Source organism: Mirounga angustirostris, unplaced genomic scaffold (genome assembly GCF_029215605.1).
Source record: "Mirounga angustirostris isolate CCGP_5_RB_7025 unplaced genomic scaffold, mMirAng1.0.hap1 SCAF_4, whole genome shotgun sequence".
In the NCBI taxonomy this organism is placed as follows: domain Eukaryota; kingdom Metazoa; phylum Chordata; class Mammalia; order Carnivora; family Phocidae; genus Mirounga; species Mirounga angustirostris.
This window is the reverse complement of record NW_026991712.1, coordinates 55,576,378-55,603,481: the sequence shown is the minus strand read 5'-3', so window position 1 is coordinate 55,603,481 and position 27,104 is coordinate 55,576,378. Positions and strand designations below refer to the sequence as shown.

The 27,104-nt window shown below is 35.5% G+C and overlaps 1 long non-coding RNA gene across 1 annotated transcript in view; it reads left to right on the top strand.

The window, feature by feature from the left end:
• The window catches only part of LOC123860529 (uncharacterized), a 111,688-nt gene extending 84,951 nt beyond the window's left edge, over positions 1-26,737 (top strand). Inside the window, exons 3-4 of the long non-coding RNA XR_010410633.1 lie at positions 20,130-20,261; positions 21,792-26,737. This is a non-coding gene — a long non-coding RNA (uncharacterized LOC123860529). The remainder of the gene's footprint in view (positions 1-20,129; positions 20,262-21,791) is intronic.
• The last annotated feature ends 367 nt before the right edge of the window (positions 26,738-27,104 follow it).

Genomic DNA, 27,104 nt, shown 5'->3' with positions numbered 1-27,104 from the left:
AAAGTAATTTAATTCTTTGAAAATAGGTTTTTATAAAATTTAAATTCTTACTATTGTTATTATTATGATTGCTATTGTAATCATACTCTATATTATTTACAGCTAAAGAATATCTGATTGTTCGAGAAGTGGGATATTAATAGGGGTTTATTAGCTATATTTGAAATACATTCATTTTTTTTCCTCCATTATCTTTTGTGGGAAACTGAGCTCATAATTTTTACTTTTGACCCATCCAGGTGAGAGAGAAAGAAAAAGTTTATTCTAATCAGAATAACTGCAATGAACTGAAGTTAAATATAGTACACATTATATTTTTATAGGCAGTTTTTGCTCTTCACTTTTGGGGAAATAAAGAAATTTAAAAAAATTAAAACAGTGGATCTTTTCCTCTCCTGAACTTCTTTATATTTCACAAGCAAATCCCATTTGATTGTGAGCTTCTGGAGGACAGGCGACGTACACTATCTTTTCAGCATTCTAACCGTAGCATTGGCTTTCATAGGACACGTCCCAAATTTCAGACGAAGGCTGATGACACAGAGACAGCCTGTCTGGGAAGTAGGGGTCTGGCATGGAGGAAGTGAGGGTACAGCTGGCTTTTGGAACACTTTGATACCTTATGTGAAGTCAGCAAACAGCATGAACAAAGGGCAGCTGTAGAAAGAATACAAATGCATCATATAGTCTCCAAAAGGTAAATGATGTATGAATGTGTGTGTGCATGTGCATGTGTGTGTGACTGAAACAAACCTTAGATAAATGCTGGGGTTTTTTATAAATGTTTTTTTAAAAGATTTTATTTATTTATTTCACAGAGAGAGGGAGAGAGAGCACAAGCAGGGAGAGCAGGACAGGGAGATGCAGGCTCCCCGTTGAGCAGGGAGCTCAATGAGGGGTTCGACCCCAGGACCCTAGGATCATGACCTGAGTGAAGGCAGACTCTTAACTGACTGAGCCACCCAGGCGCCCCAAGATAAATGCTGGTTAAATACACAGTTTATAGGCTGGGATCAAATAAAAAGTTCTTCTGAAATTGCTGCTAACTCTTCAGTAAAAGTCCTAAAATGATTTTAAGTTTCAGGAGAGAGCCTCAATTCGGTAATTAAAAAAAAAAAAAAAAAAAAAAAAGAATGTATCTAGTCCACTTTATTAATCAACATTTTATTCTTAGGCAAACTTAATGCATATTGTCCTCTCACACCATGATAAGGTCTGTAATTGGCCTAGAATGAGTGGGATATTCGGTGTCTACTCTCCCCATTCACTTTCTCTGGTTCCCATTGTAGAATTGAAGTGGGAGGAGGTAGGAGAGGTTGGGGATGGAACAGAAGTTTTTATTTTCTAGGTGGCTTCACACTCCCTGAGCCTGGGGTCTGTTAGGGTGAGCTTTTTTTTGTATGAGGGGCTTTGGGGAAATTCCGAGTCCATCCTCAGGGAACATAACTCTGCAACACTCTTGCTTCTAACCGTCCTACTCCTGGCTTACTTCGCAGTCCCTTTGTGGACCAAGGTAGGACGGAATGGTGGAGGGCAGAACTGTTAACCTACTAACCTACTGCTTTCCCAGGGGCGAATTGGGCATCACTCCACTCTCCCTGGCCTCACCTAGGTTTAGGGGCATATACATAAAAGATGCTTTGCACAGGCCTGTGGGTACCCCCTCGTAAGGCATAGGGTAAGGTTGTAGTGCCCCTCAGTCCTCTCTATTTGGAGAGGGGAATAGCAGTGTTGTCTGCTTCACTTCAAAGATGTGATTTTACAACTCTCTCTCAACCATAACCCTTCCTAGTTCCCCGATCTGGCCGATGGTCTTGGAGTTGCAAAACTCTTAAGTGTCCCCGCAGTAAATTCTGCATTTGAAATCTTTTTTTTTTTTTAAGATTTATTTATTTATTTGAGAGAGCGAGAATGAGAGAGAGAGAGCACACGAGAGGGGGGAGGGTCAGAGGCAGAAGCAGACTCCCCGCCGAGCAGGGAGCCCGATGCGGGACTCGACCCCGGGACTCCAGGATCACGACCTGAGCCGAAGGCAGTCGCCTAACCAACTGAGCCACCCAGGCGCCCCATTTCAAATCTTTTATATATATTTTTTTCTCCACAGAATCTTCCGTTTTATCATCTGTTACAACTTCATTGCAAAAGGTGTGAAAAAGGAGGGAAGTTAAGTGAGTAAATATTTTGAAGCCAGACTGAAATATTTGGCCAAGTTTCTAAACAGTGGAACTATTCAATCAAAGAAAAATCTTACTTATGTGGCCAAAAAAGAAAAAAAAAAAAAAAAAAGAATTGTACTCGCTGAAGTAGAGTTGGTAAGCTTGGAAGGTGGATCTCCCTCCCTCTCTCTCCAATCCCCTGCCCTTGATACCACTGCCCTCCACAGAAACCACTGGATATGAAGAGTGTATTTTGGAAAACCCGTCCTGAAGACCATATGATGAAAAATCAAAAGGTTTACACTAAGGAAGACTGAAAAATCAGATCTGTGCTGGGGAGATAATGAAGACTATGAAAACAATTAGGAAATAATAAAATGTTTGCAAAAAATGTAGAAGGAAAGGAATTGAGAAAGATTTGAAAAGATGGTACATAGTTAGAGAACAAAAAGACACAAATGATGCAGGTTTCTTTCAATTTGATGGGCCAGATGGACATGCTTGTGTCATTTGCCAATACGAGAAAACGGAAAGAAATATCGTTTCTGTAGATGAAGAAGAAAAATCTTGGGTTGACATATTACTCTGGAAGAGCTTGCAGGATATCCCAGGCAGAGCTATGTGCCATTAACATTTGAAGACATGAGCTCTCGGACTTGCTTACTGTAATGAAAAATTCACATGCATAATTCTATACATTTTGATTACTCTTCCAGTAAAGAATTCTGTCTGTGGGGGCATCTAATCATCAAAGATTACCTCATTCACACAATAGAACAATCACTAGAAAACATAATAGCTGATTGGGACTCTTGAAATTAAATGTGGTGGTGGTATTGCTTGTGGAAGGACACTAAGTGGTTCGTGATTTTACTTTTAATCATAAAGAATGACTTTCTAATAGTCATAAGTGTCTTTAGATCCAAGAGGTGATATATTTCTTGTTACTGGAAATGTTGAGTCTTAATAAGGATGCCTATTTGACAGGCATGTTTGTCAAAGCACTCACGTAGCTGTTAAGGGGTTGACTCCCAATTTGTAAGTTGTTTTGCAGTTTTCAATATCTGTGAGTCTATGACCCCTCTTGACTTTTAAGCTAAAATGTCCACATATCAGAAAAATTATTACTATTCAACTGCTAAGTTTCCATGGTCTCAATTTGAACTTTTTCCCACTTTCTCAGCTTACTCATACACCACCCTGCACAAGACAAGTATGCAAGTAAATAGCCTGCAAAGAAGATGTAATTTTCTACTGCTACATTTTATTATTCTTCAGATGACATTATAGTTCACCTGATGACATAAGCTAGAAACATGAGACTTATTTCTGACTACTATTTCCCTCTTACCACCTCACCTACCACATTTCCTAAAGATTTTACTGCGTCCACCCCTACTTAACACTGTCAGTGACTTCATTTTTCAGGTAAAATTTAAGATCCTCAGCATGGGAAACAAAACCTTCATGATCTGATCTTGGGTAACTGGTAGAGCATCATCTTTTGATTTTACATTTTTGCTATAATGTTTTATTTTCTAGCAAAAATGACTTTTCATTCCACAGACACACACTAATACCAAACATATCTGTGCCTTAAATACCTTAGTTCCTTTTCTACACTGAAAATATTTATTCTGCTTTCAAAACTTGATCAAGTTTTAAAAATTTTTCTCTAATGACATTTTTTATGCTACTTCAATATCTTTTTTTTAAGATTATATTTATTTATTTGAGAGAGAGAGAACGAGAGAGAGAGCACATGAGAGGGGGGAGGGTCGGAGGGAGAAGCAGACTCCCTGCAGAGCAGGGAGCCCGATGCAGGACTCGATCCCAGGACTCCAGGATCATGACCTGAGCCGAAGGCAGTCGCTTAACCAACTGAGTCACCCAGGCACCCTCCTACTTCAATATCTAATAAATAATGATATTGTTAAAAATATATAGTAAGTATCTGTTGACCTCTAAACCACCATTTTAGAAATATAATGTGATCTACATGTATAATATTAAATTTTCTAGGACTTATGTTTAAAAAGGGGGGCGGAAAGGGAGCCCAGGTGATTCAGTCAGTTGGGCGGCTGACTCTTGGTTTTGGTTCAGATCATGATCTCAGGGTCCTGGGATCTAGCCGGGCATCTGGCTCCATGCTCACTGGGGAGCCTGCTTGTGGATTCTCTCTCTCCCTCTCCCTTGCCGCTCATCCTGCTCACTTTCTCTCTTTCTCTTTTTAAAATCAATTAACAATCTTTAATAAAAAGAGGGAGAACCAAGTGAACCTAATTTTAATACCATTCTTATCATTTCAAATCTTATTATTTTAAAATATAATCAATATAAAAATTACAAATGAGACATTTAAAACTTTTTGTATTGTCTTTAAAATCTAGTGTGTGGGGCGCCTGGGTGGCTCAGTTGGTTAGGCGACTGCCTTCGGCTCAGGTCATGATCCTGGAGTCCCGGGATCGAGTCCCGCATCGGGCTCCCTGCTCAGCGGGGAGCCTGCTTCTCCCTCTGACCCTCCTCCCTCTCCTGCTCTCTGTCTCTCATTCTCTCTCTCTCAAATAAATAAATAAAATCTTAAAAAAAAAATCTAGTGTGTGTTTTACACTTAACAGCACATCTCGATTTGGACAAGCTAAATTTAAGTGGCCACATGTGGCGTGTTTTTACATCTACAAAGCAGCAACAGGAGTTGGCTGGCCTTGGTTCACCGGCCAATTCCAGCCTAATACCCATTTTATTTATTTTATTTTATTATTTTAATACCTGTTTTAGTGTGGCTTGGGAGCAAAGGTAGATTCTCACATTTTAAAATTGTTGAAAAAGATGATAAGAAGAACATTTATTGACACCTGAAAATGATATGAAATATAAATTTCAGAGTCCTTAATAAAGATTTATTAGAGTATAGTCATGCTCATTCACTTATAGATTTTCTGTGGCAAATTTCATGCTAAAAACGACAGAGTCAATTAGTTTTGAGTGGCTGTATGACCCCAAAAGCTTAAAATATTTACCATCTGGCCCTTTACAGAAAAAGTTTGCTAACCTCTGCTGTACAGGGTTCATTCTGCTAGGACCATGATCACATATTAGTTATCTTTGTTTGCACTCAGCACATGGCTGACCCACAAAAGAGACTCAATAATTTCAAAATAAAATATATTTTATAAACCCAATGAAATAAACATTTATTGAACAACTACAATCCCCAAACCTAGAAATCGTACCTTAGAGTTTTTCCAGTTCAAAATACTGTACCACCAGAACAGAGAAGCGATAAAACATAGTCAAAACCAGAATTCTCAATTCAGATAGATCTGGGTCCAAGCTCCAGTTTTGCCCCATCTGTAATCTTGAGTAATTTATGTACCTACCAATATTAAAGGCAAAAATTTACACATATCCCTTTGCAGTCAATTACCAACAACAAATCTGCCTTCTGTCACTATATATTTATTTTGCCTTTTCTAAGATCTTATATGAATGAGATTTATAATGTAAAAAAAAATTATTTCCTCTGTAATCCTTTGATTCAATATCTATAAAAAGGGCAAAATAATGCTTAACTCACAGGACTGTTGCAACAATTAAATGAGGTGATGTGTATAATAATAGTATAATGACTGAACATGGTAAGTTTTCAATAAATGGTAGTTATTTTTGTACACATATCTAAAGTTTCCTAATCTAATTTATTATTTCCAACAGCTTTCAGTCACTGCTTTTGAAGGAAGTGATACTTTAATTAATATGGTTACTAAAACTATGAGTATTCACTTAGGAAAGTCTCAGCACAACTATATAGGTTAGTAAAAAATATTTTGGACACCAAAACACATTGTTAGACTGTTAGAACTGGATATGTCCTTTAAATGTATATAAATACATACTCTATTTGAATGGAAATGGAGACTATCTTCAAAGGAAAAAAGGGGATTTATGTATAAAGAACATGAAAGAAATATTACTCGGAAAGCTTTAACAATTTTAGAATCAGAAACACACATGTTTTAGTAATATACTATATAGCCTTACCCTGGACCCATAAAATATTTTTAAAATCACAATGTAAAAAATAATAAATGATGGTTAAATGTTACAAAATACTGTTCTATTTAATATTATAAAATTATTCAAATCACATAGTTCCATTTATTTCCCTTGTTGAAATGTTAACATTGCTGAAAATAATTCTTTGGACAGTTATGTTTAATTTAGGTTTTACGAGTCCTTGGAGTGCGGAGAGGAAGAGAGTTGTAATTTTCTGGACGTAGAGAATCATTTGCGATGGTAAACTGGATAAGCGTTTGTGCTGCCTCATGGGAGTAGCACAGAAAAGAGTAGCTGGTTCTATTCTGCTAGATGCCAAGGTCTCCATATTCTTTCAAAATCAGTGGCCTTAGAGGGTTCATGAATTGCTGAGGTAGAACAATCCTTGCTCCTCTTTGTCTCTCATCTACTGCCTTTGAAATCAACTGGAGCTGTATACTTGGACTCAGCACAAAGGGTGAGGCTGGAAATAAAAATATGACCTAGGATTTGTGATGCTCAAGTGATTCAGAGTCATTTCTCCAATAGCTGCAGTACTGAAATATGCTAGACTTATCACTGATACATGGCAGCTCATAGTATTCTAATTCATTTTACAGAAGTAATCTTAGCCCAGCTCTACCATTACTCTTTTCAGTAGAACTTATGCTTTGGTTCCATTTGAAATCATTCATCATTAAGTTCGTAAGACCTAATGCTATCAAATTATGCAGATACAGAAAGTGTCTGGGCCTTCTTTGTGGGCAAAATTAAAGTGGTTAAAAACTCCTATGGGGGCTCCTAGGTGGCTCAGTCGGGCGCCTGGGTGGCTCAGTCGGGCGCCTGGGTGGCTCAGTTGGTTAAGCGACTGCCTTCGGCTCGGGTCATGATCCCGGAGTCCCGGGATCGAGTCCCACATCGGGCTCCCTGCTCGGCAGGGAGTCTGCTCCTCCCTCTGACCCTCCTCCCTCTCATGTGTTCTCTCTCTCTCATTCTCTCTCTCTCAAGTAAATAAATAAAAATCTTAAAAAAAACCCAAAAAACTCCTATGGTATGGTGCAATGCCCGCTGTGATATAAAATACACTCTCGATGTGCCAAACTTTTCCTTCATTTGGTCAGTTTCTGGAATTCTACATCTTTCTGTCCTGACTAATTAAATATGGGGATAAACAAAACTCTTTGCTTCTTTATTCAGCATACAACGAAATACACTTATTCTTTTTTATGTGTAGGATTGATATTTTAAAAATAATGTTCTGTGTAACACCTGCTCGATTTTATGGATGCACCACAATCTAAGGTACTGTATACCTTATAGAAATCATGTCCTGTGTCTACTTAACTGGTTTTATATTAATATATATTAATTTTGTTTTGTAGTGATAGACTCTTCATTATCAATTATGAGGATTTTGATTTTACTACTTCACCAAAAATAAAAATAAAAAAGGAAACCAAAAAGTGTTACATGCACTGGAAACATGTATAAGGAATCCAGAAGATAATTATCACTGTGTAATATTTTACATTGGAATGTTACAGATTATTACTGATTCATATGTTGATTTTACTTTTTTCTCTTAATTTATAATACTGTTTCACTATAAACACTGTTTAAATGGCAACTGAGTTAAAAAATCATGCTGCAGAGATACTGGTTCCCACTTTGCTAGGTTTATTTTATGCATCAAAAATAGATCTAATTTTTTGAAATATTTATTGCCATGAAATGGTCACTAACAACAATAGTGACATAATTTTATTGCCCTTAGCTTCCTCGGATTTAGTGATTTTTCTCCCGAAAAATAGTATTCACATGGATTTAAATGAGAGAAGCAACCATTTAATGAGGAGAGAAAGAGGATAAAGCGTCCAAAATTTAACTTTATTTTACTGATAAACACATAATGAGTGTTACATTTTTGCAAATAATTTCAGGTTTCTTTAAGAATTACTCTGTAGTTTATTTGAAAACTATCATCATGTAAATAATATTTTATTTTATTTAAAAGCATAATTATTAACCCATTTCAATTCAAAATAACACAATCTTTCGGATTCTTCAGACTCTAGTTACACACTGAGTAGGCAGTCTCTTATTTTAAGTCAAACTTCTATCACTAATCATGGAGGAACAAAGATGTGTCCAAATTTTGAAGGAACATGGGTGTCCCAAAGCTCAGATAATGAATTTTAGCTCTCTCTGGAGAAAAGCCTTTCCTGTATGTAGCCTGGCAATATTCCAAGATTTCTTTTTAAAAGTAACTCCATATGTGTACTGAAAATAAGCTAGTGATGTTTTAAATCAACTGGAAAGAGAGGCTGTTCTTTTCAATATTTTTTTCCTTAGCATAACTTTGAAGTGCAGCATTTGGGGATTATGAAGGTTTGGGTTACCTGCTGAATGAAGGCATGGAAAATTATTTGAAAGTACCCCTTTTTTTGAAACTCTACTTTAAACTTATGAAATATCACCTGTGGTTAAGTGAAGGCATGCAATTCAAAGCATTTCTTTTCAACCTAAAGACAAAGAGTTAATTTTAAATTGTGATTATATTTTCCAAGTTTTCTATGGCTACAAGATCATAATCAAAAGTTTGTGGTTCACTTCTTTTTAAAGGCAGAGGATGATGGGGACAAGTAAATGCTATTAAATTAAAGAAAATCTGGGTAAATTTATAATGAGTTAGGTACTGTGAGCAAAACTGAACCAAAGACCACAGCTTACTATGCTCTAATGATTGTCTCACAGCAGGTATTTTAAGTGATTTCATTTCCAAATAAATTCAACTTGCATCTATTTCTTGGTAGTGTGTTCTGAATTTACTTGATACATTCAATATTCCTTCAAAATATTCAAGTAATATTTTTTAGCAAGGGGATAACTGCTGTTTGGCCAAATTTGCATCATCTAAATATGAAGGAAAATGTATTTGAATACTCATTCTTTTTCAGAAAGCAAAGGAACTGTAATGATATGTCTTATTTACATCATGAAAGATATCCTTTGCCTAATATATCACAGACATGCTCGATACAGCTGTATACTGTCTAATACCATTGTGAAAAGATATGAATGGTTATATATTTAAATATTTACTTTAGTATGCAAAACACTTCACTATGTCCAAATAGGAAGAAGGCTGCATCTTCTTTTAGAGGCAACATAAAATGATAAAAAAGTAACAAAACATCTGATACTTATTAAAGTAAACGGCAATTGAGTTAAAAATCATGCTGCAGAGATACTGTAAAGAAGTCATTACCGAAACTCATTTCCAAAGTAAGTCAACTTTGATAAATAGGTAAATTATTTTTAATTTATATATTTTAAGTGTAATATAGTAAGGTTTTTAACTTATAGTAAGATAGTAACATTCACTAAAATATATGTTTCATGAAATTAAGGAATATTTATTGAGTGTGCCTGTCATGTGGCAGACACTGTGCTGGGGGCTGAGAAGCCAGTAAGATATGTTACATGTTAGCTATTGATAAGTGTTAAGGAGAAGAAGAAAAAAAAAAAAAAAAACTAGTGCAGGGAAGGGGAATATAATATTTTGGGTGTGTGGGAGGTTGTTGAAATTTTAGATATAGGGGCCAAAAAACATCTCTGAAGTGGCTTTTGAGTAAGGAGCTAAGTTGCGCATGGGAGTAGACATTGTATCTGGAGGAAGTGTTCCAGCCTCAGGCACACACAGGGGAATATTCTTGGGGAGAGAGCATTGTAGTTGTAGCTGCATGAACAAAGGTGGGGGAAGTTGTTGCACAAAAGGTCTGAGAGGTAGTAGAAGCGAGATCACCTTGAACACCACGCAAAGACTTTGGATTTTAGTTAGAGTGAATTTCAAGAGGATTTGGAGCAGAGGAATGACAAGATGTGAATTATGTTTGGGCTGAACACTATTGTTTTGAGAACAGACAGTAAGTGGGCGTGGATGGAGGCAGCAAGACAATTTAGGTGTCCGTTGCAATAGTCAGGGAAGAGATGATGGTTTCTTCAACTGTGGATTAGAAGAGTGGTGCTGGGTGGAGATACGAAAAAGTGGCTGAATATTACACCCACAGTATTTTGAAAGTAGAGTCAACAGTGCTTAATGATTAATTTCATGTGGAATATAAGAGTAAAAGAGTAAGGGATGGCGGGAGACGAGGTTAAAAGTTTGGAGTTTTTACTGATTCTGTTGGAGAACATCGTTAGAGAAGTCCGTTTGGGGAGAAAATGTCTGAAACCGACATGAACAAGTTAAGTTTGGAATGGCTATTAGACATTCAAGCTGAGTGGTCTGACAGCAATTGTCTATACATAACTGGAGTTAATGTGGAAAGCTAGAGTTGAGATACGAATTTGAGAGTCACATAGTATATTGATTGTATCAAAATGATTAGACTGGATGAGTAGATCCAGTGAGTGAGTGTAAACAGAGATGAATAGATAATGATTTATTACAAAATTAAATGCAGTCTTAATTACTTCCTTTTTAAATATTTTCAGATACGTATATATAAAGAAAGCTCAATAGACAAAATTGGACAATGTAATATCAAGAAAGAAATAGCAAGATATTGACATATAAAGAAAAGGAAAACTGGCAGAATTGCCACAACTACTCTGGGGAACAATATACTGTTATGTATTGTTTCTGAATATGTGTATGCCTTATGACTTAAAATTTACACTTACGGTATATCATAAGAATATGTTATAAATAATATTTATCGTCTAGCTCCAAAAAGACATATGAAGGGCTTTTACTGAAACATTGTAACTCAGCATCTATCAGAAGAGAAATGGAAGAATACCTGTTAGATATTGGAACACTAGAATATTATGCAGCTGTCAAATTGTATAAAGCAGAACTATATGTATCAAGTTTAATTGGTCTCAGACATAAGTCAACAAAGCAAAGTGCAGAGCATTTTGTATAGTTTTGAAATCCTTTTGTCTCAATTAAAAATAAATATGCATATATGTAGATATATATGTTGTGATATTTATATGAAATGAAATATGAAACCTAATTATAATAATGGCTTCTGGGGCATAAGACTGGAGAGGAAACACAGAAGATCACAATATTATTTGTACTGATTTATTTATCAAAAAATATAAAATAATCTGATATAACTATGTCAGAATGTCTTCATTCCTTAGCTGTGTGTATGCTATTTTATGTTCTTTTTTTTTTTTACACATTTTTACATCTTTTTAAAGGAAAAAAATCCAATAGTGTGTGTGTGTGTGTGTGTGTGTGTGTAAATTGAATTAGGAACATTTCCAGAAATTGAGTCATTATGCTATAGAGTTGGATTGCTCATAGAACTATTAAATCAATTGTAAGACACTTGGCTCTTAGTAAAGGTTTTTACTAAACTCTATTACTAACTTCTCTCAGTGAAGATGTTAGTGTTTTCCTTCCACTAGTTTCTCATCGTCAAATATAAATTCATAGCATCACCCAGCCCAAAATGAAAAGGGAGGAAACAGGCTACATATTAAAAGGAAAATTTCAGCCCCCACGCAACCCAGTTTGAAACTGAAATAAGACATCATGGGGAGAAAATTCACAAACAGCAGATGTTGTGGTTCACTTTTCAATTGTTGATATTAAACAAGAACACCTCTGAGATTCCACATCCTGTGTTTATGGATTGCAGTTAAAATGGTATATTCTGGTACTTTTAAATATTTTATGATGCAAGGCATTTATGATGAAGAATCATTTTACTCAAAAAATGTTAGATTTTCTCCTGTATTCTATTTATTTTAACTTGGAAGAATGCTACACCTTTAACCTGTACTGAATGAGACTGGAAATAATGAATAATATAGTGATATAAAGTGATTTTGTTCAAAGTAAATGATTTTAGTTTTAGAGAGATAAATGTTCAACATAACATGTGGAATATGAGTATTTTTTAACATTGTATACAGTAGGATTCTCAAAATAATAAATTAATAGAATTGATAAATAAATATGCAGAATCTTCAAGTTTAGTAATTTGAGTTAAATATTAGTAATGAGAAAATATTCTGTATTACTAATACAGATATAAAATTATGGTGTTTTTAAATAGAGAAGGTAACAAAAGGTAAAACTTGCCAAGTTACTAGTCAACATTATACTAGGTCTACTTAGGTTTACATTCTAAATGTTTTATAGTTACATGAAGAAAAATTATGTTCTCTAAAGCTTCTATTTTTAATTCTTTATAGCTGTCTTGCACGTGTCTGCTATTGATTATGGGGTGTGAGAAAGTAAAGGTATTTTTGCAATGAATTTTCACTTACCTGAAACAAAACAGTATGCTTGCTGAGCTTATGATCTCTGGCTGCAGATTGCCTGGGTTTAAATTATTTAAACTCTCTTTTATTTTCTTCACCTTTAAAATGAGGCTCATTGTTTTGTGAAGATTCAATAGGATAATACATAAAGGTACATTAAAAATGTTTGGCAGCTGGTAAATACTCAGATCTCAACTTTCCATAGCATAATTATTATTGTTGTTGCTGTTGGAAAGGAACTAGTTTTTATAAATGGTCTCTGACTTCTCAGCATCTGCCTTGAACCCCTTTTAATTCATTCCCCTTTAAGGATCATTTAGAAAATCACACCTGATTACCCTCTTCCCTAATTAAAACTAGTAACACTTTTCAATTACCTCTAGGGTAAAGACCAAATACCCATAATATACCCGTTAGTGTCCTGCATGGTATTTCCCCACTGCTTTTTGCCCTCCAGACATACTTTGCCTTCTCAAAATCACTAACCTTCTCCCAGCTTTAGAACAACCTCATATACATGTAATACTTCCACCCAGTTAATTCCTATTTATCTTTTAGAGCTATGTTCTAAATTCAATTTCTCTGAATCTTCCCGGAAACTCTCCGAAGCCTCTCATCCAGGTCAGTTCTGCTATACAACACACATTTCTTAAAGCTCCATAGTTACTTTTTATTATGGGGTAATATTTTAACATATTAACAAAGAGAGTTTTCTACCTGGAAAGCATATAATGAGTGAGAGCAAGCATCACGACATCCCATCCAATTGCCCATGACTATATAAAGTTCATCCAGACTCTAGAACGGAAGAAGAGGAATTAGAGTAGTAACAAGAGAGCTCAGCCTTACTGAATCCCAGAGTGGGGGTTGGTAGGCAGAGTAAGCAATAGGAAGGGCCCATAAGTTTGGGAAATTTAAGAGCTTGGGAAATGTAGGAGCTCAGGAAACTGGCTAGGTCTCTAGATAAAGTCAGGAAATTGACCAAATCCTAGAGTATCTCACCGCACATCATGATGTAGGAGCATGAAAACAGTCCTACTGATATTTCTAGGCATTCAACCCTGAAACAACTTCTGGTCCCTAGCTCTTAGAATGCTGCAGACCAGTTTCCTATACCTCAGAACAACATAGATGTTCCTTAGAGAACTGTTGTACCAAAAGAGATAGGAACGGTATATAGCAGAAATACACAGAGTGGAACTGGAAGGAAACCATTGAGGATGTCCCAAGAAATGGCAGGCATGGATGCATCGACACCAATCAATCAATTATGTTGACCGCTAAGTCTGAACTGACCAACCAAGCGATCTCAAGAATTTAGATGAATCCTCAGAGAAAATATTTCCACTAATAAATTAGAGGCCAGAATATAATTTAAGGGGCGCCTGGGTGGCTCAGTCATTGGGCGTCTGCCTTCGGCTCAGGTCATGATCCCGGAGTACCAGGATCGAGCCCCGCGTCGGGCTCCCCGCTCTGTGGGAAGCCTGCTTCTCCCTCTCCTCCTCCCCCGCTTGTGTTCCCTCTCTCTCTGTGTCTCTCTCTGTCAAATAAATAAATAAAATCTTTAAAAAAAAAAAAAGAATATAATTTAAGTTCAATTGTGAGAAGATAATATAGTTACTTTGTTGCAATATTGTTTTACTGCATATATGTATTGGCTCTAACATTATGTAACTCCATGCTAGACTGTAAGCTACACAAAGACAGGGACCTTTTTTATCTTACTTTTCTGTCTTCACCACACAATATTGCCTCTGGCCCAGGTAAGTGAATATATATTTTCTGCTTGAAAGAACACTGACAATGAACAAGACCAGATGTTCCAAGAATATTATGGAAATATGTGTATTTGAATTAAAACTTAGATATTATAAAGATTCCTTGACTTAAAAGCAAAGAGGTTGCCATGGACCTTGGAACACTTGGCCAGTCTGGTCCCTAGCTCTTACATTTGTAAAATAGACATAATAATAACCTCTATCATTGAGTGTTGAAAGAGATAAGGTGAAATAATGTATATATACCATACAGAAGATTCATTTATTTAAGATCTCCATTAATTTATTTTTCCTTTCTAACCTAGTGTGAAATCAGAAAACATCATTTTTCTTAACTCTATTTTGTAGGAAATAAAGCAATGCTTATACTTTTACATAGCATAATTTATAATCATATGACTTAAAATAAAAATTCTTTATAATTGGAAATAGTTCTTCCATATAAATGTAGCTATCTGAGGAAGTTCTAATTTCCTCACTGGTACATAAGGAGTTCAACGCTTTATCAAATGTTGCCCTTAAGTTATTCTCTAAAAGTATTTAGGGAAGTATCACATCTATTTAGGTCTATGAATCAGTATTCATGGAATTATTCTTTTAGGAGTCAAGAGATATTTTTAGGTATTAAAAATAAATATCTGAACATAGCAAATCGGACTAAGCTATTACTATGGACCGAATTGCATTCCATTCCCCAAATTCATAGGTTGAAACCTTAACCCCCCAAGAACCTCAAAATGTGACTGCATTTGTAAATAGAGCATTTAAAAAGGTAATTAACTTACAATGAGGCCTTCAGGATGGGTCCTAATTCAACCCAACTGATGTCTTTATACTGAGAGTAGCTTAGAACACATGGGGAGATACCGGGCATACATGGACACTGTTCAAAGGCCATATGAGGACCCAGTGAAGAGTCAGCCATCTGCAAGCCACAGAGACAGGCCTCAGAAAAAAACAAACCTGCCAACACCTTGAGATCTTGGACTTCCAGCCTCCAGAACAGTGAGAAAATAAATTTCTGTTGTTTAAACCACCCCAGTCTGTGGTAGTTTGTTATGACAGCCTTAGCAAAGCAATAGGGCTACCATCAGCATTATTTTTTTTCCATAATATTCTACAGTGTCAAAATACAAAAGCAAATTTCAATTTCCAAGATAATGATATTCAATACTTCCTCAAACTAAACATGACCCAGGATTTCATTTGGGGGTATATGCCCAACAGAAATGTCTGCTGACATCCATGATAAAGCTATTCACAGCAGCTTTCTTCCTAACAGCCCAACCTGGAAACAACCTAAATGTGCATCAACATGAAAGAGGATAAATACATTGTGGTATATTCACAAATGGAATACGACACAGATTTAAAAAAATACAGATACATGCAACAAGCAGATGAATCTCAAAATATAGTTTTGACTGAAAGAAGCCAAACACAACAGAATACATGCTGTGTGATTTTATTTAAATGAACTTCATAAAGAGCCCAAGCTAATTTATGATGATGATCACAGACATCAGACTCATGATGTCACTGGGTAGGTAGGTAGTGAATGGGAAAGGGAGTTTAGGGGACAGGTGTGATGAAAATTTTGTGTACATGATCTGACTGGTGGTTACGTGAGTGATTATATAAATTAAAACAAATCATGAAGCAGAATATTTAATATCAGCATGGTTTTTGTAAGTTACGCCTCAATTACAAAATGAAAAATAATATTATTCATTTCATGTTATTTTTAAATGTACATTTCATGATGAATAGGTCACAGGGCTTATATCAAATCTCTGGTACATCTTCTTTAATTTGGAATTTACAAGTTGGGCAGGAACCAGGAAGTTATAAATTTTACTGAGGCAACTCTTCTTGGAAATAATGCTATTTTTTTTTTAAAGTGTGATAAAACTTTTCTAAACACTTGATCTTTCACATCCTTTATTTGCACATGTTTCCCCCCATCTGCCCAGGGCACTTTCTTTATCCTCTTCTTCAGATGCTTGCCTCCAATATGGAAAATTACTTGTTCTTCCAGAGACTGTTCAAATGTCATTTTTGTGTCCTCTCTGAAGTCTCTTTCTACTGTCTAAAGCAGCCTTAATTAGTAGTCTATGTTCTTGAACTTATTCTACATTGTAATATGTTTTCATATGTGTGCCTCCTGCACTAAAAGATGCCCAAATTGTTGAATGAATAAGTTAATGAAATAAATTGTATATAGACTTAACCATAGGGTAGGAGTGAGGTTAGCTCTTTTAATTTTGTTAAGGGAATATTGTTTCTTTGATTAGAAGAGTTATCCTTCTTTATTGCTCACATGGTAATTTGTGCATTTCTTCTGATAGCTTGAATCAAAGTATAATTTATATGTCAATCTCCCCTACATGCTAAAAAATTTCACAAGTACCAGCACTGTACTTTATTTATTCTTATTACCCCATTACTGCACTTATTGGCATTATAGACAGTAGATGACACTTAATAGATGTTTGTTATATGATTATGAATCAGTGTATTTAGAAGCAGTCATTTAAACAGTGAATACAAAAAGTTGTCATATTTACCCATTCATGAGATTTACGAGTTACCATTTTCTGAGCTAAGTTAAATTTTTTTGAAGATCTCTTCTACCAGAGTACAATTTGCATCAGAAAATTTGAAAAGTCCTTCATGGGCAACAAAGTTTCCTAATAAATACTGAAAAATAAAGGTTTACTGGGAACCTATCTTGAAAAACAAGAGGAAAATTGTGAAAATAAGTTTACCTGGCATTGCATTTAACTAAGTTTAAGTTTTCAGTGCTCTTAAAATAAAGAATGAATAAAATATTGATTAGAGAATATGTATATATGTAAAGAATATATATATTCTAACTATATTATGTGGTAATTGCTATATGAACTCTTCCATTTTGTCTTTGATTTGAGCATGACTTTGAATATACTTGTCAATGAAGTCTTTAAAGAGCAGTAAAATGTCCCATTAATTTTATCAACTATCTTTCTTGACCCTTTGATAGCCATCTATTGTCATCAGCTTTGTTCCAACATTCTTCTTTTATATTAACCAGTATAAATAAGTCATATTTTCATTTGTGGATAATTTCAACTGTAAATTGAACATTTCTTACCATATCACTTTCATTAAATGCAAGAACTCCTACAACCTTTTCAAGATTCACAAATTATCTTTACAAAAAATTTGTAGTGTATTCTTAGTTTCTTGAGACACTGTCCACCAATTACAGAGACTTTCATACAATTGATGGAGTGAATAATTTTTTTTTCTTTTTTTTTTTTTTTAAGATTTTATTTATTTGTGAGAGAGAGAATGAGAGACAGAGAGCATGAGAGGGAGGAGGGTCAGAGGGAGAAGCAGACTCCCCGCCCAGCAGGGACCCCGATGCGGGACTCGATCCCGGGACTCCAGGATCATGACCTGAGCTGAAGGCAGTCGCTTAACCAACTGAGCCACCCAGGCGCCCAATGGAGTGAATAATTTTAAACAGACAGCAAACTCTGAATGATCAGTCTTATAAGAATTATGTCAGTAAAAATGGTCCTATAAAGACCAGATTTTTGCTTCCTTTCATAACCTCAGAATCTGGATAGTAATTATATAATAATGCATGTTCATATAGTAAATACTCATGAGTAATCTATGGAATAAAATACATTAAATATAAGTGAGAATATACATATAACATATATATTATTAAATATATATTAAGTTTAAATATATATTAAATTAAATAAATATAACTATTCGATATATAAAAATTAAATATATATTATATATGTTTATTATTTATTAAATATAAATACATATATATATTCTAAGCAGTATTCTACATCATCTATATACATTATTATTCTTCAGAACAACTGTAGGACATAGGCAATTTTTATCCCTATTATGTAGATTAAAAGCAACAACAACAAAAACAACTTTGGTACATAAGATTAAGACTCTTACCCAAGAGGTAGAGGCAGGCTTCACACCAGAAAAGTCTGAATTGTCAGTTTCTTTACATACAATGATATATAGACATCCTTTTATATTTGTATAACTCTAGCTAACCCTTTCTTAGACCAATCTCAGTTAATGAGGTTTTAGGGAGTTGGGCAAAGTGATGTCTAGAAGTCTTCTATCTCTGTAACACATTAATATTGAACTATGTTCATCAGAACCACTAATTTTGATAATTACAGAATATTTCTGAAACTTTTATGTTTCTAATGCACATTACAAATTTCCATTTTAGTATATAAAAGATTCAGAAGCCTCTTTATTACAGAACACTAACACCTCATAAAATGCAGTTTGGAAAATGTTAGCTAAAAACAGGAATGTTTTTCCCCTTTAAATTATTTTACTCATCTTTCATCAGACATTCATCATTTGGAATATGACTGTGTTCACAATGAACTTGATTGTTCAACTCCTGTTTTACTTAAAGAAAATAGATGTTTCTTTAGATAATGTATTGCTATTCAATATGATTTACCCTTAAACAGACTTTGAATGGTAATTTTTATGGAAATCAAGAAAAATCCAAATGATATCCAATAAACCCAATATAATTGCAAATTGTCCCTCCTGAATATGAAAATTTGGGAACATTTTTTAAAAGTTTTCTTTCCAATCAGGCAAAATGCAACAACAGTAAGAAGTTTCCTTCTTTCAGTGTAATAAAAGTAAATTTAAGTGTACCTCCCTAGAATGGTTGGACAACAACAAAAAATATTGTGATATCAATATCCACACTTTTTACAAGATCCTGTTTTTTACAGCCACTCCATGGCCTCTAGTGCCAAATATAATCCCAAGATAGACTCTCTGCAATTTATGTCCTATGTATTAAAAACAAACCACATTTTACAATCTAAAAGGAAAATAAATTTATTCACTGTTTTTTTTTTCTAAAATAGGAAATTTACCCTGAAGTATTTGCAGGATTTTTTTTTTTAAATAACCATTTTCAAAATTAGGATGTGACAGATAGAAGCAGTTAAATATTTCATCAAGCTTTAGTATCTTCACAATTTCAGTCAACTTTGCTCTAACTTTATAGAAAGTGAAACAAGCTTACTATATATCTAATTTCCAGAGATCAGACAGAAATTTTGATAAAACAAAGTAATTCAATATTTGTAGGAAAGCACATCGGTAGGACCTACTCTGTTGTTCTGCCTCTCTCTGTGGCACCAGGAAGTGGTTTAAAGCCCTATAAAAACACAACATTGCTGGGGAAACTAATAGGTTGATGTAAGCGGAAATTCAATATAAGCGGGTTTGACAAATGTGGGGAAATTTAACATTGAGCCTGTGGGACTTTTGGGCAGACTTTTAAATTTGATTGATAGATTTAAGAATTTTATATATATGGATTCAATACAAGTGGGTATCATGGTATCAAAAAGCAATATTATCAACTAAAGAAGTTGCAAAACTCTATCTCCCAAGCATTGAATGTGTAATTTCTTTCTTTCTTTCTTTTTTTTTTTTTGCTACTAAAGTTAACTGTTGCTATCCATTTGTTTTTACCTAGTTTTGAAGTGGTTTTGCATTTGAGCATGTTTCTATTTGAGTGCCTTAGATATCTTCATTTTATCAAATCAGCATTTAGTGATGTACTCTGAGGACAATCTTTTCTACTACTTTTTGTTTGATTACAGTTTTGTTTTCTAATGCTATTTTAAAATTCAGTTAAATAAAATGTCTTCCAAATTAGGTTCTCAAAGAAACTTCCTTCATACATTGAATATATTCTTCTTTAGTCTAATGGAAAGGAGAAAAATGCTAACTATGTGAATAAAAGTAATATATATATATATATATTTTAAGATTTTATTTATTTATTTGACAGAAAAAGCACAAGCAGGGGCAGTGGCAGAGGCAGAGGGAGAAGTAGGTTTCCTGCTCACGTGCGGCTGGATTACAGGACCCTGGGATCATGACCTGAGCCGGAGGCGGACGCTTAACCAACTGAGCCACCCAGGTGCCCAAAAGTAATATTTTAAATGAAGATTAGTTTTCCTTTTTCTAGCCACCTTGGGGAATATCTATAAATCCTGAAATCGTCAGGTCAGAAACTATAAAAATAAAATTAGCAGTTATGAATGTGGCTTCACACTGCAATTTAGTTATTTTTAAACATTTTATTTATTTATTTGAGAGAGAGAAAGTGAGAGAGAGCACAAAGGGGTGAGGGGCAGAGGGAGAAGCAGACTCCCCGCCGAGCAGAGAGCCTGATATGGGGCTTGATCCCAGGACTCTAAGATCATGACCTGAGCCAAAGGTAGACACTTAACTGACTGAGCCACTCAGGTATCCCTTCACATTGCAATTTAAAAAAAATATGTATTTTTTAAAATAAACATCTTATATCCCACTCAAGCCTGTATTAGTTTACTTGGAGGTTCTGTACACATCATAAACATGCATATGTGAGAGATATTATCAAATTTATGATATACTGGGGCGCCTGGGTGGCTCAGTCGTTAAGTGTCTGCCTTCGGCTCAGGTCATGATCCTGGGGTCCTGGGATCGAGCCCTGCATCGGGCTCCCTACTCTGCGGGAAGCCTGCTTCTCCCTCCCCCACTCCCCCTGCTTGTGTTCCCTCTCTCTCTGTGTCTCTCTCTGCCAAATAAATAAATAAAATCTTAAAAAAAAATTATGATATACTTCTCTATTATATAAGATCCTATCTAACAAATAGTATTTTCATACTAAGCAATATGAATTAACAAAAAACATTCATGATCAAACATAGTGGAAGTGGTAGATAATTTTACTCATTGAAATACACATAAATCTAAAATTAAAGAAAATGAATCAGTCAATCCAGTTCATACTATTAGTTGCAAGATAGACTATAAGCATGAACTAGCTTTGCTCTAGAGATATAGATTAAATAATAGTAAGGCTGGAGATATGCTACTGGAAAGACATGTGGAAATATATATATAAATAAATATATATAAATTATATAAATGTATATGAATATACAGACAAACATATATATGTGAGAATATATAGACAAATGAATGTAAATTTATCTTCTAGATTTAAGATTTAAGTTTACCCAGATATTAAAATAGTAATTACAAAATTAATATGTGATTAAAAATTTTAAATGCTGAAACCTATATCCAAATTTAAAAGAATATTTTTGCTCCATTAAAAAGGATTTTTGGTGTTATTTATTCTCTACAGATCTGAAAGCAATTCACACAAGGAAATCTCTATAATATCTATTTCAATAAGATATAATGTATTATATAAATCATCATAAAAAGTTGGGCCAGCATTCAATTTTTTTAAATGAATGAATGAATTAATTAATTGAATTAATTAATATTTCAAATATAAGACATCTTTGATTACTAGATTCCATGGGAATCCACTAAAGTAGCATCACTTATACTAGCAATTCATTTTGTAGAAATAGAGGATACATAAAGTTTAAGCCATAAAAATATTGTACCTTATTAATAAATATGTTACCCTCTGTTTCACTTACTTAAGTGTATTAGAGTTCTCCAGAGAATCAGAACCAACAGGAGGTTGAGAAGTGCCATGATCTGTCATCTGCAAGCCAGAGAGGCTCAAGAAAGCCCGTGGTGTAGTTCCAATCCCTACCCGAAGGCCTGAGAATCAGGGGAGCCAATGGTGTGAGTCCTGGTCCAAGTCTGAAGGCCCAAGAACCAAGAGCACCAAGGTGAAGACATATGTCCCCACTTAAGCAGAGGGCAAATTCACCCTTCCTCAGAATTGTTGTTCAATTCAGGCCCTCCAAGGATTAGATGATGCCCACGTACACTGGTGAGGGAGCATCTTCTTTACTCAGTCTACCAATTCAAATGCTAATCTTTTCCAGAAACACCCTCTCAGACACATTCAGAATAATGTTTTTACCAACTATCTGGGCACCCCTTAGCCCAGTCAAGCTGACACATAAAATTAACTATCACAGCAATTGTCTTATAATTAGTTGGATAGTGATTTAAGTACAGAGTCTGGGCCATAATACAGGTCTATCTATTGATTTTCCTGGCATACTATCAAAATAAATATAATTGTGCATTGTTGGGGTTAATGTAGAGCATGAAGTCATCCATAATACCTGGCTTGCTAAAATGTTAACACGGAGGCCGCTGGGGGCAATGGAAGGTTTCGGAGAAGGGAGTGGGCCTTTGGAATGCCGGGCCAGCTCACCACTCCGCCAGAGGAATGCCACGGGGAATTACCTTTCCCGAAGTTCTCTAACCCCAAACAGCCGCCCTGTGATCTAAGAGATGTCCGCATTGTCCCTTAGGCTATGTTTAGCAGAACTCAGAGAACACACAGATTAGGATATCGTATCTTTCCCGTAAACAGATCCTCCTAGTTCCATTAAGACCCCTTGTCAACACATCCCGTGCTTGAGAAGCAGTGATAAGGATTTGTGATTCTCCTGAAGGACCAATAAAAGCTGGAGCAAAGAAGAGCAAAGCGTCTTCGTCTCTGAGCATTGACCCCCTTGCCTTCTCCTCTCTTTCAACGGCAAAGTCTGGAGTCATCTTTCATCCTCGGTACAGGGATTGCTGGCCATTCCCGGCAGTGCATTTCATGTATTTTCTCTAAGAAGACTTTTTTTGTTTTTGCTGGTTTAAATCTAAAAAGAAGAAAAGTGACAGCAATTTTTCAGCCTTAGAAAAGAAGAAAATTCTGTCATTTGCAACAACATGGATGAATCTGGAGGATATTATGCTAAGTAACATGTTAGACACAGAAGAAAGCGAATACTACATGAACTCACGTATATGGAATCGAAAAAAAATGTAATGCTGGAAGCAGAGTGGAATGGTGCTTGCCAGGGTCTGGGTGGTGAGGGAAAAGGCAGATACTGGTCAAAGGATATAAAAGTTTCAGATATGCAAGGTGAACCGGTTATGGAGAGCTAATGTAGAGCAATGTGACCATCGTTAATAATACCGTGTTATATACTTGAAATTTGATGAGAATGCATCTTTTTTTCTTTAAGATTTATTTTTATTTATTTATTTGAGAGAGCGTGTGTGTGCATATGCATGCACACATGAGCATGTGCATGAGCAGGGAGGGGGGCGGCACAGAGGGAGAGGATCCCAAGCAGACTCCTTGCTAAGTGCAGAGCCTGAGGTGGGGCTCATGGCTGGGCTTGATCCCAGGACCCTGAGATCATGACCTCAATCAAAACCAAAAACCAGAGGCTTAACTGCCTGAGCCACCCAGGCACCTCACTGAGAGCGGATCTTACGTGTTCTTACCACACATAAAACGTAGTCACTATATCAAGTAAAGGATTTCTTAGCGAGATTGTGATAATTATTTCACAATGTATTCGTGTATGTCAAATCATCACGGTGTACATCTTACATATACATAATTTTGTCAATTACATCTCAACGAAGATGAAAAAAATCTATGTCATCATGTATGACAATAGGGAAAAAATGTAGTAAGGACGCAATTTCATTATTCTTCAAATGTGTGAGGATCTACAAAGAAAAGAAGATACAGCAGAAGCTTGGTGGTGGTATAGCTTCAATGCAAGTTTGGCCATTACACCACTTTAAATCATGTATCATATGTATTACCATAGGCACTTCATTAACATTATTGTAAATATTTATACAAACTGAAAGAAGAAAACATAAAAAGGATTACTTTTGTTATAAAACATCCCACATTTACCAACACCTAAGTCCTCTTTCGATTTAATCATTTCAAGCAGAGTTCTCATGAAATTGTAATTAAATTGAATGTATACATTTGTGTTTGTAACATAGCTTAATTTTACATAAGGATATTCACTAATTTATGCATTATTTTAAAAGCAAAATTTCATTTCAATAATTTATCTCCCAATTTTCCAAGCTAAGAGCACTGACACCTTTTTTTCTTTGTTTTTATTATCCTTTTTTTTTCAAGGTTTGATGATTTTTTCCTTTGGAATTATTATTTTTGGATATTTAACCAAAGTGGGATTACTACATCAAAGCTTTTCTGTCTCCTTGTACATATTACCTATTATTCTCCAGAAAGACTATACAGTTTTTATTTCTGTCTATAAAGTTGGAAAGCCAAATATTGGTTCATTCTCTTCAAAACTTTAAAGAATAATATTGTATAGCATTGGTATATATGAATAATTTTTTAAAGTTAAGCTTTCTTCTATGTTTTTCATTGTACATTTATCTATAACTTCACATTATTGAATGTATCAAGTTTCAGTGGCATTTTAAATGCACAGTTTTCTATGAGGCACCATTTATTCATTTATTCCACACATGGTTGCTGAGTTCTTACTTGTAGGACATAACATACCTGTAACGGAAAGCCTTTCCCATACTTGGTCATGTCTAAGACTTAATACAGCATCAGACAAGCTGTATGACCATGTCCTACGCTCTGTGAGGCACCAGCTGATGTGGATACTTACAGGTTTTGCCACCCATCTTCACATTCTCTACGATAACAAGGTTATGGTTTGGGCTTTTGTGACCCACCATTCTCCCCCTCAGCCCACCTGCATTAGGTAAGACTGATTCCTCACTACTCACTCCCCAGCAACACAAGCAGACCGCGTTGTGCAGGCCTATGTCATTCAGTGCATTTCCTTCGTCAGACCTCAGTGACCACTCAGAGATGGACACATCATCTAATGGAACCAATGAAATGGACCAAGACTCCTCCTTCTTCCTGGAACAGGAGCAGAGCTGCGGAAGACGCTGGAGCTGTTGTTGCTACCACAGAGATCTCGCTGGGACCCAACACTGCAGAAGCTGGTCTCTTCTGGAGCCCAAGAAAGCTTCAGCTCAGCCACATGGCTGGAGGGTCTGCTCATGCATGCAGACGCTAAGACTGCACCTGCCTGCACAACCACACCAGTCTGTAGGTTTGCTTTAGGCTTCAGTCAGTTTCGTTTTTAATCACTCTCAACCTAAACTATACCAATACATATTTTGGGTTCACAATAAACACAAGATGGTAAAACCATCCCTGTTCTGTTGGACTTACAAAGCCAACAGACTAATTAGACATACAGATTTTATCAAATAATTATAAATATGGTGATTTAGTGTCTGTGATACAGTTGCAGCTGTGACAAGTATGAGATCTGTCGAACTTGGGTTCTCCCACATTAGGTAGCCCTCCGGGATCCGAGGCTCTATCTGTCTGTCTGGAGAGTATATATATTGTACAGAGTTCTCTGCAAGTGCTTGAGAGAGAGCATTCCCAAGAACAGATAGGTAAGTAGAATTGGAGTGGCATTTTAAACACAAGGAAAATAGCACACAAAAGCATGTGGTAAGGGCGCCTGGGTGGCTCAGTTGGTTAAGCGACTGCCTTCGGCTCAGGTCATGATCCTGGAGTCCCTGGATCGAGTCCCGCATTGGGCTCCCTGCTCGGCAGGGAGTCTGCTTTGCCCTCTGACCCTATCCCCTCTCATGTGTTCTCTCTCATTCTCTCTCTCTCAAATAAATAAATAAAATCTTAAAAAAAAAAAAAAAAAAGCATGTGGTAAGAAAGAACATGAGCAAAAGAAGGCCAGAAAGTTTGTGGGAAATGAGTGAGTGAAATTTGAGTGGGAGGAGCTTAAATCTGCAAAAGCCAGCATGAGACTTTTGCTAATTACCTTATGAGCGAACATAAAAGAATGAAAGGGGGCTTTGAAAAGGGGCACGTGTGATGAGATTTACTTTTTAAGGAGATAATTCCTATTGCAGTGTGGAGAGCAGAATGGTTGAGAGAGCAGTGGAGGCAGGGCTTTGCTAGATGAGGTGTGGTGGGAGAGAGCGCTGAGAGGAACCCCAGGACAGCCACAAAACACACACACACACACACACACACACACGGTGAAGATGGGGATGGTTTGCGGGACAGCAGTGGGGGCAATGCTTATTTTGCCATTTTGTCTAAGACATAAATGGCCCTGAAGCCATATCCAAACCTTTTCATTTCACAAGTTTCGGTTTTTTGTCCCTCGTACTACAAAGGGGAACGAACTGAAGCAACTCTACAATTTGATTAATCCAGATTTTTAAAAAAAATGTACAGACGTTTTCACAAGAATATCACTTCATTTATTTAACTATATTCCTCATTTACCCAACCCACTTTTAAGTGTAAATACAACTTGGAAGTGTTCTGGTAAGATTCACTTAATGAAAGAGTTTTTAAAACTCAAAGAAAAATCTTCATTCTACTTACTTGATCTTTTCCTTTTCTTCCTTAATTTTCTCTAGTGATAATTTTAGGAAATATCATTGAATATTTACTAAAATCTAAAAATCAGTAATTACAATTTACTGATAATATGAAAAGCAAGTCTTCTCATTTTCAAACTGACCCTGGCTGATTATTAGTTCGACTATTTCATGTCATACTTTATCACATGTAAAATTATAAAAAGCACATTAAAATGGCATGAAAGATAGTTTTTAAAAATAGAATTACCTATTCTGTCATTACAAATATCTTCAGTTTGTATATTTCCTTCAGATACATATACATATTTATTTCTGTGATTTTAATAAAAACAAACATGCATTTATCTCCACTTGATACAATCCATTTTTTAAGCATAGTCTTCAAAATTATAATTTCATGATTACATAACAACCCTTTGAAATTTCTGTCATCGTATACAAACTTATCCTCTCTTAGCTGACAATTTATTTCCAAGTTTTTACTATTTTAGATAGTACTGTAACAAATGATTTTATACTGAATATTTTTAACATATTGCCAATGTCTCCTTCAGGAAATGGAGAAGCAAAATCAACCCTGGTTAAGAATCATGGCACCATACAA